This window comes from Dermacentor silvarum, chromosome 9, assembly GCF_013339745.2.
Source record: "Dermacentor silvarum isolate Dsil-2018 chromosome 9, BIME_Dsil_1.4, whole genome shotgun sequence".
Classification (NCBI taxonomy): Eukaryota; Metazoa; Arthropoda; class Arachnida; order Ixodida; family Ixodidae; genus Dermacentor; species Dermacentor silvarum.
In genome coordinates this window covers 13,181,208-13,195,150 of record NC_051162.1, presented here as the reverse complement: position 1 = coordinate 13,195,150, position 13,943 = coordinate 13,181,208, and the positions used below count along the sequence as shown (strand labels likewise).

At 48.4% G+C, this 13,943-nt stretch overlaps 1 protein-coding gene across 1 annotated transcript in view; it reads left to right on the top strand.

The window, feature by feature from the left end:
* Window positions 1–7,435: 7,435 nt before the first annotated feature.
* The window catches only part of LOC119465143 (cholinesterase 1-like), an 84,499-nt gene continuing 77,991 nt past the window's right edge, over window positions 7,436–13,943 (top strand). The window contains exon 1 of the mRNA XM_037725943.2: window positions 7,436–7,546. The gene's annotated coding sequence lies outside the window, so the exon portion shown is untranslated. The remainder of the gene's footprint in view (window positions 7,547–13,943) is intronic.

Here is a 13,943-nt window from a genome sequence, read left to right as displayed (position 1 = left end):
CAAGCTTCGCATGGTCGCAGAGTGTCCGATGCCCACTACTCTTAAGGCACTCCGCAGCTTTATAAGGCTCTGCTCTTTCGGCGTTTTGTGCGCAATTTTGCCACCATCATCGCACCACTGACCGATTTGCTTACCGCTAGCAGCGGCATCTCCGCGTGGTCAACTTCGTGTGATGAAGCCTTCAAGCAACTACGTCGTCTACTTACTTCGCCACCAATTCTACGACACTACGATCCCACAGCGCCCACAGAGCTACACACGGAAGCCAGTGGCATCGGACTTGGTGCAGTCCTAGCGCAACGGAAAGGCGGGTGCGCCGTCGCATATGCGAACCGCACTTTATAAAGAAGGCAGAAGCCAACTACTCTGTGACAGAAAAGGAGTGCTTGGCCATTATTTGGGCTCTCGTCAAATTTCGTCCATACCTAATGGTCGCCCTTTTGACTTTGTTACCGACCACCACGCCCTTTGCTGGCTGTCCTCGTTGAAAGATCCATCCGGTCGCTCTGACGCTGGGCACTTCGCTTACAAGAATATGACATCCGCGTTGTCTACCGATCGGGCAGAAAGCACGCTGACGCCGATGCGCTTTCCCGATCGCCGATACCTTCCGATGTCGCTTCAGTGTCAACGCCCTTCGCATCTATGTCGACCATCAACGTCGCTGATATGCCGGCCGAGCAGCGTAAGGATCCCCTGCTTTCAACTATGCTAAATTTCCTCCACGATCCATCCGTCACACCCTCTCCTCGAACACTTCGTCGCCAAGCCGCTCACTTTACTGTCCGGGACAACGTCCTTTACCGCAGAGATTTGCCTGATGGTCGCAAATGGCTGCTTGTGATACCACGACACATGTGTAGTGACATATGCGCTTATTTTAATGCTGCTCCTCATAATGGTCACGCCGGCATTCTGAAAACGTACACACGGCTGAGGCAGCGTTTCTACTGGCACGACATGTATCACTTCGTGCGCCAGTACGTACGCGCTTGCACGGCGTGCCAGCGGCGTAAAATTCAACAAGTTACAATTGACGAGTTACAGCCGCTCCCCTGTCCGGCCCGGCCATTTGATCGCGTCGGCATAGACCTACACGGGCCACTTCCCTACAGTTCCTCGGGTAACCGATGGATAATTGTAGGCGTCGACCACTTGACGCGCTACGCCAAGACTGCCGCACTCCCGGCGGCCTCTGCGCGCGAAGTTGCCTCCTTCATCTTGCGGAACTTCGTTCTTCAACATGGAGCACCACGCGAACTGCTCAGCGACCGGGGGCGCGTGTTCCTGTCCGAAGTAATACAAGCCCTTCTCGCTGCATGCAGCATCGTTCACTGCAAGTCTACCAGCCTACCACCCGCAAACGAACTGCTTGACAGAGAGGTTAAACCGCACACTCGGTGATGTGTTGACTATGTACGTTGCCTCGGACCACAGTAACTGGGACACTGTTTTGCCGTTCGTGACGTATGCCTATAATACGGCCACACAAGCGACCACTGGCTTTTCGCCATTCTTTCTGCTATATGGCCGCGAGCCCTCGTGTACAATGGACACACTACTGCCATACCGACCCGACGCTTCTGAATGCACGCCAGTGTCTGAAGCCGCCACATACGCAAAGGACAGTAGGCAGCGCGCCCGTACCCTTACGACCGCCGCCCAAGGTCGCCAAAAGCTGCGGCATGACACTAACGCGCCTACACTACATTTTCCGACTGGTTCCCTTGTTTGGTTTTGGATCCCACCTCACAGTCCTGGCCTTTCAACCAAACTTCTTGCACGCTATGATGGCCCCTACCGCGTCATCGACCGTACCTCGGCTGTCAACTACATTGTCGAGCCTGTGACGCCATCAGACGACCTTAGACATCGCGGGCGGGACACGGTTCATGTCAGCCGACTTAAGCCATACTATGAACCCCCTGATGCTACCTGCGCCGTAAGTCTCCAGGATGGCTCATCTTCTCTCCCCTGGGCCATTGTAGTGAAGAAGAGGAAGGAGAAGTGCTCTTGCGTCTGTCTCTGTGCGCGCCATCAGCGTTCGTGGACTTCCTCGATTACGTGAGACGTCACTGTCTAATAAATCGTCATATCACAAAGGTAAGACTGTTCGCAGACGAATGTATTCTACGCCGTGAAAATAATTCACAAGCAGTGTTGTACACTACACGTTCCTCTAAAACAGAAACGAAAGCTCGTTCCTCGTTCCTTCCCAATCTTGAAACGAGTTCCCGTTACAAGTTCCTTTAATACGAAAGGAACGCGTTCCAGTTACACTTCGAACATTGGAACGTGTCGTTACATTAACGTTACATTTGATTTCTAAATTAAAATATAGTGTCAGATAATACTGATGCGAAATAAAGTGAGCAATTTAAAACTCACATCGAACTACGTATATTATACGAATTTGAACATCGCCGGCAGCAGATCTTCTGGAGATAAAAAGAATCCAAAGAAACGCTCCTAAGCGAATTTTTTCAGGGAGCACCGGACATACTCCAGAGATGTCTAACTGCCACTTTCGTGCTCGTCTATTACAAGTGCAATACGTATGGCACTTTCAACTTTGGTAATCAAAGGAGTAGTCAAGATACTGCGACCCGCCGCGGTTGCTTTGTGGCTATGGTGTTGGGCTGCTAAGCACGAGGTCGCGGGATCGAATCCCGGCCACGGCGGCCGCATTTCGATGGGGGCGAAATGCGAGAACAACCGTGTACGTTAAAGAACCCCAGGTGGTCGAAATTTTCCGGAGTCCCCCACTGCGGCGTGCCTCGTAGTCAGATCATGGTTTTGGCACGTATAACCCCATAACTTTTTTAGGATACTGCACTTCAGATGTGCAAATAGAAAGTTACTCAGATGCACCAATATAATTAAATTTCTTGCACAAGAAACCAAATTGAAAGGAACAATACATAGGCGTTTAATGAATGCTGGTTCAATATTGTAGTATGAGTCGAAAAAAAATATCCAGAGTACATATTCGCAACTTAGTAAAACCCCTTCTTTGAACTCAGTAAGAGTTGCATCTCGACGTTGGTGTCCGACAGACGAACCCGTTTTTAACAGCGAAGCTGTTTAAGCCAACCGTAAAAAGTGCACGTTTCACGAAGCTATCATCATCAGCATTGGCTCGATCGAGCGTCGTCGTCTTCTTCCGCAGCTGGCTCGTTGGCGCCCCTCGGTTAGCGCGCTCGTGCTCGGCACGCGCCACTGCTCCCGCGTTCGTCGTCTTCTTCCACAGCTGGCCGCGTGGCCGCTAATCATTCCAGCGTGCAATTTCACTTCTCTTCTGTCGTCGTAATGGGCAGGCAAAGCTTGCACTAGGCCGCGCAAAGCTCGAGACAACAATGAAGCTGGCCGATCGAATCATCATCATCATTGCGTCTCCTGGTAGTAGCTAGGTTGAACTTCTTCTTTCTGGGGTTTTACGTGCCAAAACCAGTGCTGATTATGAGGCACGTCGTAGTGGAGGGCTCCGGATTAATTTTGACCACCTGGGGTTCTTTAACGTGCACTACAACGCAAGCATACGGGCGTTTTTGCATTTCGCCTCCATCGAAATGCGGCCGCCACGGCCGGGATTCGATCCCGCGATCTCGTGCTCAGCAGCGCAACGCCTTAGCTGACTGAGCCACCCCGGCGGGTAGGTTGAACTTGGCTATGTCGAGGTTGAACTTGGTTGTATCTAGGTTGAACTTGGTAGCAGCTAGGTTCGACCTTGGCTATGCCCGAGTTGAGCTTGGTTATGTCAGGTATCTCTTAGGTTATGACGCAATCGATCGGCCAGCCTCGCTAGCCGTGTCTCGAGCTTTGCGCGGCCTAGTGCAAGCTTTGCCGTTTTTTTCGTCAGCACTTCGTTGGCAATGATGAAGAGCCGTTCCACCGAAGCGCTTGAGGATACTGTCGTGTTGTACTTGAGGAAATGTTAGTTCAGTCCTTCATCTGCGACAGTGGGTAGTCAACTGGTACCAGCAGGTACCGCGACAGCTCATCCTCGGCAGGAAGGGTTTCGTACCCGAACGAAAAGAAATCTTCGGGCGCGGATGAGGTGGACAAAGTGAGAACCAGGATTGGTTGGTAGGGTCATGACGAATGCGAGTCACGTGAGGACTGGAAATTTTCCATCCACCGCGAAGTCCCCCGAGTGGCGCTGCGATCCTGACATCATGTGCCAGGCTGGCATGTCGGCATGGAGGAAAGAAAATACAGGAGGGAGCGCCATCTGACAATCTTGAAGCCTAGCCATAAAAATATGTAACGAAGAACTCACGAAAAAAATGCACCAAAGTCACGTGACAGGCAAGCGGTAGTTCTTTGCGCCTCACGCTATCGCCCATCCGCCCTGCATGATGTGCTACGTATGTGCGTGCGTTTGTTCGATGCCGTGGAATGTTTACAGAAGGAACGCCGTTCCCTCTGCCGTCCCTTCGTAAAACTATCCCGTTACCGTTACAGTTCCACCGACCCTTAATGGAACGGTGGCGTTCCTCCGTTCCTCCCAAAAGGAACTACTGCCAGGAACGCCGTTCCGTACAGCACTGTTCACAAGCAGACCACATCATACTAAACGACGCCTTAGAAGCCGTTGGAAAATGGCTCACTGAGTGGCAATTGAACCTCAACTTTAGTAAAAACGCGCTCCTTCAAATAACTAGAAAAAAAATCCAGAAGTCAGTTTCATCAGAGTAATATCACATAGATCAATCAATACAGGGTAAACGCTTCAGTACTACCTTCAGTTTAGCGCCATAAGTTAGCGCCTCGGATTAACTATGACACGTGACCTTCAACGGAGCCTTCACATGGAGCAGGTCACCTCAAGTGCTTTCAAGTGGCTTATGTATATACGGCGCCAACTGCGCATTGCCCCTCCTGACATTAAACTTAGCTTATAGTTCTTATGTGAGATCAAGTTTGGAATTTGGCAATGTTGTATCTATATACTAAGCAAGATACTAACAAACTACAAAGAATACAGAGAAAGGCGTAGGTTAATTTGTGATAAACACAGATATTCTGACGCCGCAACACGGCTTTTAAATACTGCAGGATTTTTGCGACTGGAGCGCCTAGTGAAAATCGCTTGTTTAAATTTAAGTCATGTGCCAAAGTAAGACCACCAGATAAATATTGGCGCGTCAAAATATGTCTCGTAATCTAAAACAAGATCACCTAAACACAAACACAACCAAATGCCAACGGAATACTCTTTTCACATTGAATGTTATATTTTCCCCTCGTGCTACTAGAAAACGAAACAGCTTGCACCGCTCTTTTGCTAACCTGACATCCCTGCATGGATCAATTTTCGACAGCAGTACAGGATTACGTAGACAACGAATAGCGTATAATTTACTTAAAAATGGTCAATGTTTGTTGTGTCTTATATAACTGGTTACATTATTTATTTATTTACCTATTTATTTATTTATTTACTCTGTAGTGCTATCCGTAGCCTAATGTAGTGCAATCCTCTACTCCGTTGTGCTATCTTCCTCCTTAGGGATCATTACTCTCCTAGCGGAGTGCTAATTATGAAGAGACAGTTGGAATGTTCGACATGTTTATTTGCATTACTTTTACCACAGCTGCCTGGATGAATTGGATTTTCTTCATTTATGAATAACATCGCCATTCGACATCTTTGTAAAATTTTTCTTGTTCCAAATTTCTGTTCCTGTTCCAAGTAATATTTGAAACGGTGTGCTTGTATGTGCCCCCCCCCCCCCCCCCCCTACCTTGCTTTAATCCTGTATAGGATTGACAGTATTTGAAATAATAAGAAATTCCCAAGAACGCTGATCGCCTTTATATCTGCACCGTACTCCGAAGCTGGCTTCCGCCCGCCTCTATGCGGAACTAAAAACGTTAGACAAGCCAGAGTTCGAACATGCGTGGCCTAGTTATGGACCAGATGACACAGCAGAGACTGCTGTGCCACAGGCTAGTGACGCCTTTGTTGACGACGTGCACATGTGACCTGAGCTGGAGCACCTTGCTCCCCAATCGGGACATGAAGTGCTATGGCCGATTCACTTCTGCGCTTTCCTTGTATATAGTCATCATCATCATCCCTGTTTGTCTTTTTCTTCGTGTTTGAGCCTGGGCCGTGCCTGCGGAATAAACGGGTCTGCCAGTGCTGCCTGCCCTGGTCGTCTTCCGTCTTTCAATATATATATATATATATATATATACACATCGAAGGCTTGCACCGGTCAGCAACTTGCCCCATTGTCACTTTTACTTTATTGCGCAAGTTTAGCCACGGGCTAGCGAAGACAACATATATCGGTTTTGACGTTGCCGCCTTGTAACCGATAACCCCAAAATCAACGTGACAGCCATGGAGATCCTGTGCAATGACGACGCATGCTTTACGGGCTCCACGGCCTGAAGAGCCATCGTGCGCACAGGGCCATGACCCCCTTGGCTCTTATGAGTGAGTGAGAGGGGCAAATCGAGTGCACATTCGTTAATGCTATCTCCCATGAGCGCCTTGATTTTGCCTTTTGTGGAGCAAGGCAGTGCGGTGTCTACCAGCTATGCTTCGATTATTCAGCACTGATCAAAAGAATGCAAGCTTTTTTCTTCAAGTATTGGCGAGGGCAGGATGTGTGAACGCTATAACCTCACATTATCCATTTGTTAGTACCCTGAGTTGGTAATGCCCACTGTGTTGAAAAGCGCAATGCTAGATTTTTGTGGAAGTTGTGTTGCATTTCTAGGAAGCAGTAGCGCACCCAGGATCTCTGCCAGGGGGGGGGGGGGGGGGTTGACAGTTTGCCAATACCATCTAAACAGCACTAATTTCGATTTCCGCACGGGAAATTGTCAAAAAAATGCGCTTTTTGCGAGTGTGCAGACGATTGCGCGTCTTACAACTTAGTTGCAGTACTCAAATGCGTGAGGAATGAAAAGGGGTTAAACAAAAGAAGGGGGGGGGGGGGTTAAGTCGGCCTCAGGGGGGGGGGGGGGTTCCAACCCCCGAATCCCCCCCCCGTCGGTGCGCCACTGCTAGGAAGGTGTAACTTACTGTCTTTCGGGCTAAGAACAATTTTGAGAAGCACACATTTATGGCTGCACGACGAGCGCTCGATCGTTACATCGTTTCTTTCTTTGAGGACGCGAAATTCTCCGGGCTGCAATATGAACGCATTCGTTGTTCTCCAGAAACGGGCGAGCATGTGATAAACTGCGCAATTCACCGCGGTTCTTGGCAAACTTCAAACTTGGTCTTCACGACCACGAAAGTGTCAACACCATTGCACTTGCGATCCCCCCTCCCCTCCGCGTGTTCGCTTTGGTTCGTTCAGAATTGACGATGAGCAGCGTGGTCCGAACGATGCCGTAATCTGCAAAGAGCGCTGCCGCTACGGAGAGAGGAAAACACCGCGATGACGCTAGTTGCAAGGGAAAGGGCGGAGGAGGAGGTCGCCCCAGTGACTCCAGCCGGGCTTCTCTTTTTCCTCGTTCGACTCGCGCCGGCTCAACCTCGACGTCGTCGAAGGTCGTCTACGACGGAGCCCGCGCAGCTAAGGTGAGTGTTTACGCCTCTTTCGGGTCCTGTGGGGCCACGCCGGCCTGGCGCAGGGGGCCGGTTGCTAAAGTGGGTGTCAGAGCATCGACAGCAGGAGGATGCGCAGCCAAGCGCACCTTGTTGTCGCAAAAAACCGAAATGTTTCTCGAGCGGGGAAGCTCCACCGCGACTGCAGGTGGCGCTGTTGCCGGCTTCTCTCACGCACGCTCGGCGGGCGTTCCGCTATGCTGTGCAGGGACGCCTAGCCGCTCCGACGAGGTTGAACATCAAAACGGTTGCGTGTTGGCACGGTTGGTTCTCGCTCGGCGATGCCACGTTTCGCTGCATAGTTTTAACGGGACACAGACGAAGCAAACAAGATCGCGCTCGCAAGATTTAATTTATCTAATTTCCAACCCAACTAGGCTCGCTTCTGAAAATAATTTTATTTTGCCATCAGTACGCATTAACTGTGGGCAACCATACCACTACATTTGCAGCGACTGGGCCCAGGAACAGTATCCGATTAGGGAATAACCAATCATGATCACGAGCTCTGTTTAAACAAAAGCTTTCTTTCTTATGTACTAACACCTTAAATGTCTTGTAATTAAAAGTAATATCCTAACGCTTTTGTTGTGCTGACTACTGTCGCTGTATACCTTTCGTTATTTGATTACATGTATGATATTTCGTTTACTGGTATTTTCTGTGTATTCCCTTTATTGTATCATTATCTGATATACTATGCTGTATTGTTGCGGTCATTATTATCGCACAAAATTTTTGTATTCGGTAACAGGAGGCTCCGGTACAGCGTTCTGCTATCTAACCTCCTTCTGTATACACACATATCCGTCGATTTGTATACGTTATATAAATAAACGCTTCTTTGACTGAATATGATGCGCGTCATCGCGTTGTCTTCACGTATGTCCTGGTAGAACTATGTTGCGCAACTACCGTGTTCATGAAGGCAGACCTCCTCCAAGAATGATGTATTACATATCGGAGTGTAAAACTGCTCCGTGTACCATAGCTTCTAATAAAAGAAAAGTATGTAAAGCTCGCACGTGGCTTTCCCGCGTTTAAAGATTTAAAAATTTGGTTCAATATTTTGTTTATTACTTCTCAGTAGTTTAGATACGTAGATATGTAATTGTGGAACATTCGCAATTAGCCTGTGTTCTAAAAAGGTAGTTATTGTGCTTTCACAAGATGACAGCTTTTGAATAGCACGAACAGCTGTTTTGGAGTACAGAAAGTTTCATTATAATCGCTTCTGTAGTCGTCCCCCACACCAGTATGCAATAATGAAAATGATCGCAATCAAGGAGTAATATAGTCGAAGCTTTACTCCAAAGAGTAAAGCATGACGAAATATATTCGTTATGCCTACAGAACAGACTGCGCTCTGGCTGCAGCTTGTTCTCTTCAAATACAAAAAAAAAACTATAAAAAACATTTATTGTCGCTTTACGGGCATGGTAGCTGGCGTGATAAATGAAATAAAGCGCTATTACTTTTAATCGTTCGTCCGAACGCCACATACTTAATTTGCTTTATTACCGTTTATTTGCAACTGATTTGCGTTTAGCCATATGGCTAGTTAGGATAGCTGTGCATTGGCGATGTTTTGTACTTCCTGTCATCTTGTTCAAACAGAAATACACTCGTATCATTGACATAAACCGCAGTATTTTCTGTACCGTGTAGGGGAACACTGTCGTTGATATATGCAGCAAAAATAGAACAAGAGTTAATTTAGATCCCTGTGCCTGTTCAAATTATTCTACGTTCGACTTAGCATCATTTGCAGTCGTAAACTGTTGGATATTACTCAGATGGTTAAGTTGGCATTGCATTACTCGTCTTGGTCGCAATTAAACGAGCACTCGATTGAGGTTCAAAGAAAACGAGCACGTGATTGACCTTTCGTAGCTGCTACGGGTCCCTTATTCACGAGAGGGCGCGATATTGTTACTGCGTTAAGTGGAGCTGAGTGCGTGTGGATATCTAGTAGGGACACAATAAGCATGGAGTGGTACGAGGAACTTGCCAGCGCTAAAGATCGAAACTGTAAATAGACAACCAGGAGTCATCAAAAACAGTGTGAGACAACGAATTTGAATCGAAGGATGGGAACAAAAGATATCACGGAGATTTACAAGAATGGCAAGATAGAAATTAGAAAGGAAAATTTGTACGATAACACAGAGGGCAGTGTCTTGCTATTTGATGCCCGAGCTGGTTGCGTAAGGACAAAAACCGTGCCGAAGCAAATCTTTGAAACAGGATTAGGCATGTGTCTGCTGCAGCAAACTTGCGGAGACCATTCAGCACATCCCCATGGAGTGCGAGAAATCCATCCAGCGAGACCCGTAAATAACGTCCACCCTCCAGAAGCGCTAGGACAGGCCGTCGAGATCAGCAAGAGACACATTAGGCAGATTATTGGTCCGGATTCGTTACATTAGTCCAAGTACAATCAAAGGGGGCGTGGGGGGGGGGGGGGGCTGGAAAAAGAAGCGGGGCATGTTGTACTTATATTCCCACCATGTGAGCAATAAACTTGGTTGTTAGTGTGCGCTCTGTCCTGTCGCCTTCCTCCTTCCTACAACGTTTTCCTCACTAAAAGGTGTTTTTTTTCTTCCTTGTTTGAAGGAAAATCTTCCATTGGGATCAATCTGACTCGCTTGGTTGAAATGTTAGTTCAAGTTTCATAATTATTTGTCTAATTACTACCTTCTGAGGAAAGTTTCATAATTATTTGTCTAATTACTACCTTCTGAGGAAACTACTGGATTATTGCATCTGACCTATATATAGATAGTTTCGAGCAAATTTTCCGAAACACCCGTTAAGCCACCATGTAAACATCCATGAACAACTTTAATTACTTCCTTAGACATTTATTTATTTATTTCACACCTGCTCCGCCCTTGCGGCCATTACAGCCAGGAGGGTTACACAACAAAAAAGAATATCGAAAGACGCCACCTCTAACTCACACTGCTGCATCGTGTCACTGTTCCAGTAGGTGTTGCACACAAAACGGTGAAAGAGGAGTTTCTCACCAAGCTTCTTTAAACAAGCAGGCGGATCGGTTCGCGCGTTGCGTTTTTTTTTTTTTATGTCACGGTAATAGACTGAATATCGTCATGCGGTCGTTCAACCCGAGAGCTGAGATGCCAGCGAAAATATTATCGCTTCTACCATTTGTAAAGTGCTTGTATTGCCTGCAGCGCGAGCTGGCGCTGAACGACAGGTTCCTTTATTCGTAAACATGATGTCCCGATATTGTCAGAATCAGTTATTTTCAAATACTAAACAACTGGATCAAGAAAAAAAAACAACGAATCACAAGACTATGGCCACAGAGCCTCACATTGAATGTAAGGTTCGATAAAGCTATCCTATTTATAGCTTTATCGAACCTATATGACGTTCGATAAAGCTATAAAACATATCTACTCAATTGAACGAGTTTACTTGAATTCGCGGAGTGGGAGAGTGCCGACGGGCGGGCATGTATTTACAATGCTACATCATAACATGCAACACAACGTATCACAACACTGGAAGCTTGTGCTGAAACCAATTTTTGCACGTTGTGATTGTAAGATGAGTGATTTTACTTTGTAGCGAAAACGAGTGATTGCCAAACTCGAGGTATATATAGCGTCCCGACAGACCGGACGATACGTGCTCCTGTTGCACTATCTTCATGATCGGCCCGGGTTTCAAACCCCCGAGGACACGCACTGCGCACTCGTATCAGGATCGCCTACCCCCCCCCCCCCCCCTCACTCAAGTCGCGACCTGTGATTACGTTGTATCCGTAATCGGGCCAGCCTCGATTACATTGTCTCCGGAATCAGCCTAGTTCAACAAAATAGCGAGCCGGGCTAGGTGGTTGTTGTTGATACTAGATAGATATTGAAGCGCTCCAGCACACACAAAGAAAACTGAAAAAGCAGGTAGGACAGTGCTGACTTTACTCACACTTGAATATTTGTATCGGACACACAGAATATACAAGTAGTTACTCATTCTGTTGCACACGCGCGGCAGAGCGTCAAAAATACATGGTCATGCGCTACATCCATTAGAATGTCAAAATGCGAACAGAGTTTGTCGGAACAAGCGACAATTCGTGATAGAAGTAATGTCAGCCGGTACGTGGTTCCATTCCCGTGACGTGGGCTGAATGAAAGAATGCAAGAAAAAAATACACCATCTTCCCGTAGGGGAACCCTGAGTAGTATGCGAAGCAGCCATGGGGTCGACTCAAGGTAGTTTTATCAGCTGTATAAACTTGGACATGCAGCAGCACCAGCAACGCGCAGAACTGTTGTCGACGCCGTCGGCGTTTTGCCCGCGTTCGCACCGAACGCGCGCGGCGTTGGTGACTGTTGCCGGTGCCTCTGGGGCGCCTACCGTCGCGTCTCTAACCTAAGCTGCTTCGCATTATCGCGCGCGGAGCCGCAGGTGTTGCCATTCGTCGCGCAATCCGGAGAGGAGTGGAGCGTCGGAGAGGAGAGGAGGAATGCCGAGAGGAGAGAAGATGAGACAAGGAGAGGAGGGGGAGGAGGATGAGCATGCGCAGTGTAGAGTCACTGGAAATTTTTCCAGTGACTCTAGCGCAGTGCGGGTGTGGACGCCACACGGCGGATTCAGGGAGGGACATAGCCCCGAGCATAAGATGCTTCGCATCTAAAAAAACGTGGGCAGCTTTCACTAGTGGTGCAAGGCTGGAGAGCTTTATAGGATCACCAGCGGAGCTGGTGATCCTAGCTTCCTCGAGGTTTTGCTAGGTTTGGTTAAGTTTTGCTAGGAAATGCTAAGCGCGGCTAGGCACGGTATTCCGAATCAGCTCGCCGCCGACGCGCAGATTCTCGCATGGCCGCGCGGCGCGCTTCACGATGAGCGGCTTTTTTTTTTCTTTGGGTGTCCGGATCTTGTTTGGTCGTCCCATGTCAAGGCTACATGTACTTGCCGCAGAGTCAACGAGAGTTGTGCCGCCGTCGCGGCGTCTCCGAGCTTTATCTCCCCAGTGACATCACGGCCAAGTTGCGCCTCCACACTTGCCGGGGCGTGGCTGGTCGAAACCTACCGAGCTGCTGCCGATGCCGCCCGCGTTTTCCCGGCGCGAACGCGGGCGGCGTCGGCAGCAGCTCTGCGCGTTGCCTCGTTGGTGCTGCTACAATTTCTTTCTCTCTCTATCTCGCTCTCATTTTCTCTTTCCCTCTTCCAAGCATTGCCCGCGCCGTGCGCATGCTCTCCTTCCCTCTCATTATGTTAAGGCAACATGTGAACGGCACGGAGAGGAGGCGACGCACACGCCGCTCGGCGAGGTTTTGCGGCAGGCGGAACTTTTTACGGTTAGCTAGAACCAAGGAGGTTAAAAAAATGCTGGAGTGGAGCTGCCGTCTCAAAGGTGAAGCCGGACCGCCGCCATCTTACCATAGGCAAGCAATAACGTTAGGAAATAGCGGGGAATATACGAAGCACTTTCTTCAGACTTCGTGCTGTTTTTAGGTGGATAATTTATCCGTGCAGATATCGCATGACGTCTTCCTTTCTGTCACTGCTTTCAGAAGAAAGCCTTAGGTTATTTTCAAATTTTATGGCACATCATATTTATACACAGCCCAAGGTAATATTTTAAGCGAAAGGTTCGAGCTTTTAATTTCAATTAGCCTACCATTTGCAATAACTGACCGCAAAGACGTGAGCTGCTAGCAGATTTCAGCTGTCACAGAGTAGAAGTATAGGCAAACTGTGGCTTCACCTGTGCTGGTGCGAACCTGCGGGTGCTGCCATTCCAGCAATTTTTATTGCGATAGCAATTCTGGAGTGGAGCTGCCGTCTCAAAGGTGAAGCCGGACCGCCGCCATCTTACCATAGGCAAGCAATAACGTTAGGAAATAGCGGGGAATATACGAAGCACTTTCTTCAGACTTCGTGCTGTTTTTAGGTGGATAATTTATCCGTGCGGATATCGTATGACGTCTTCCTTTCTGTCACTGCTTTCAGAAGTGAAAGAAAGCCTTAGGAGAAAGCCTTAGGTTATTTTCAAATTTTATGTCAATGGAGATGAAATCGTCGCCGCGCGCCGAACGCTGTATGTGCGAGTGAAAGGGCGCGAGGGGCGCGCGCTTTCATGGGGAGTGAACGCACGGCGGAGAACAAACGCGCGTTCTGCTCCGTGCTCGCTTAAGGGCTGCAGAAGTAGGCGTCTCTTTCCTCCTTTACAATCATCATATATGTAGAGCAAACGCGCCTTCTTCCGACGCGCGAGAGGCCGTGGGGGAGGGGGAGGGAAGGGAGGCGACGCTTAGCTGCGGCACCAAGTGCCTATTTATATCAGAGGCTCCGGCAACAGTCACCAACGCCGCACGCATTTTGAGCGAAC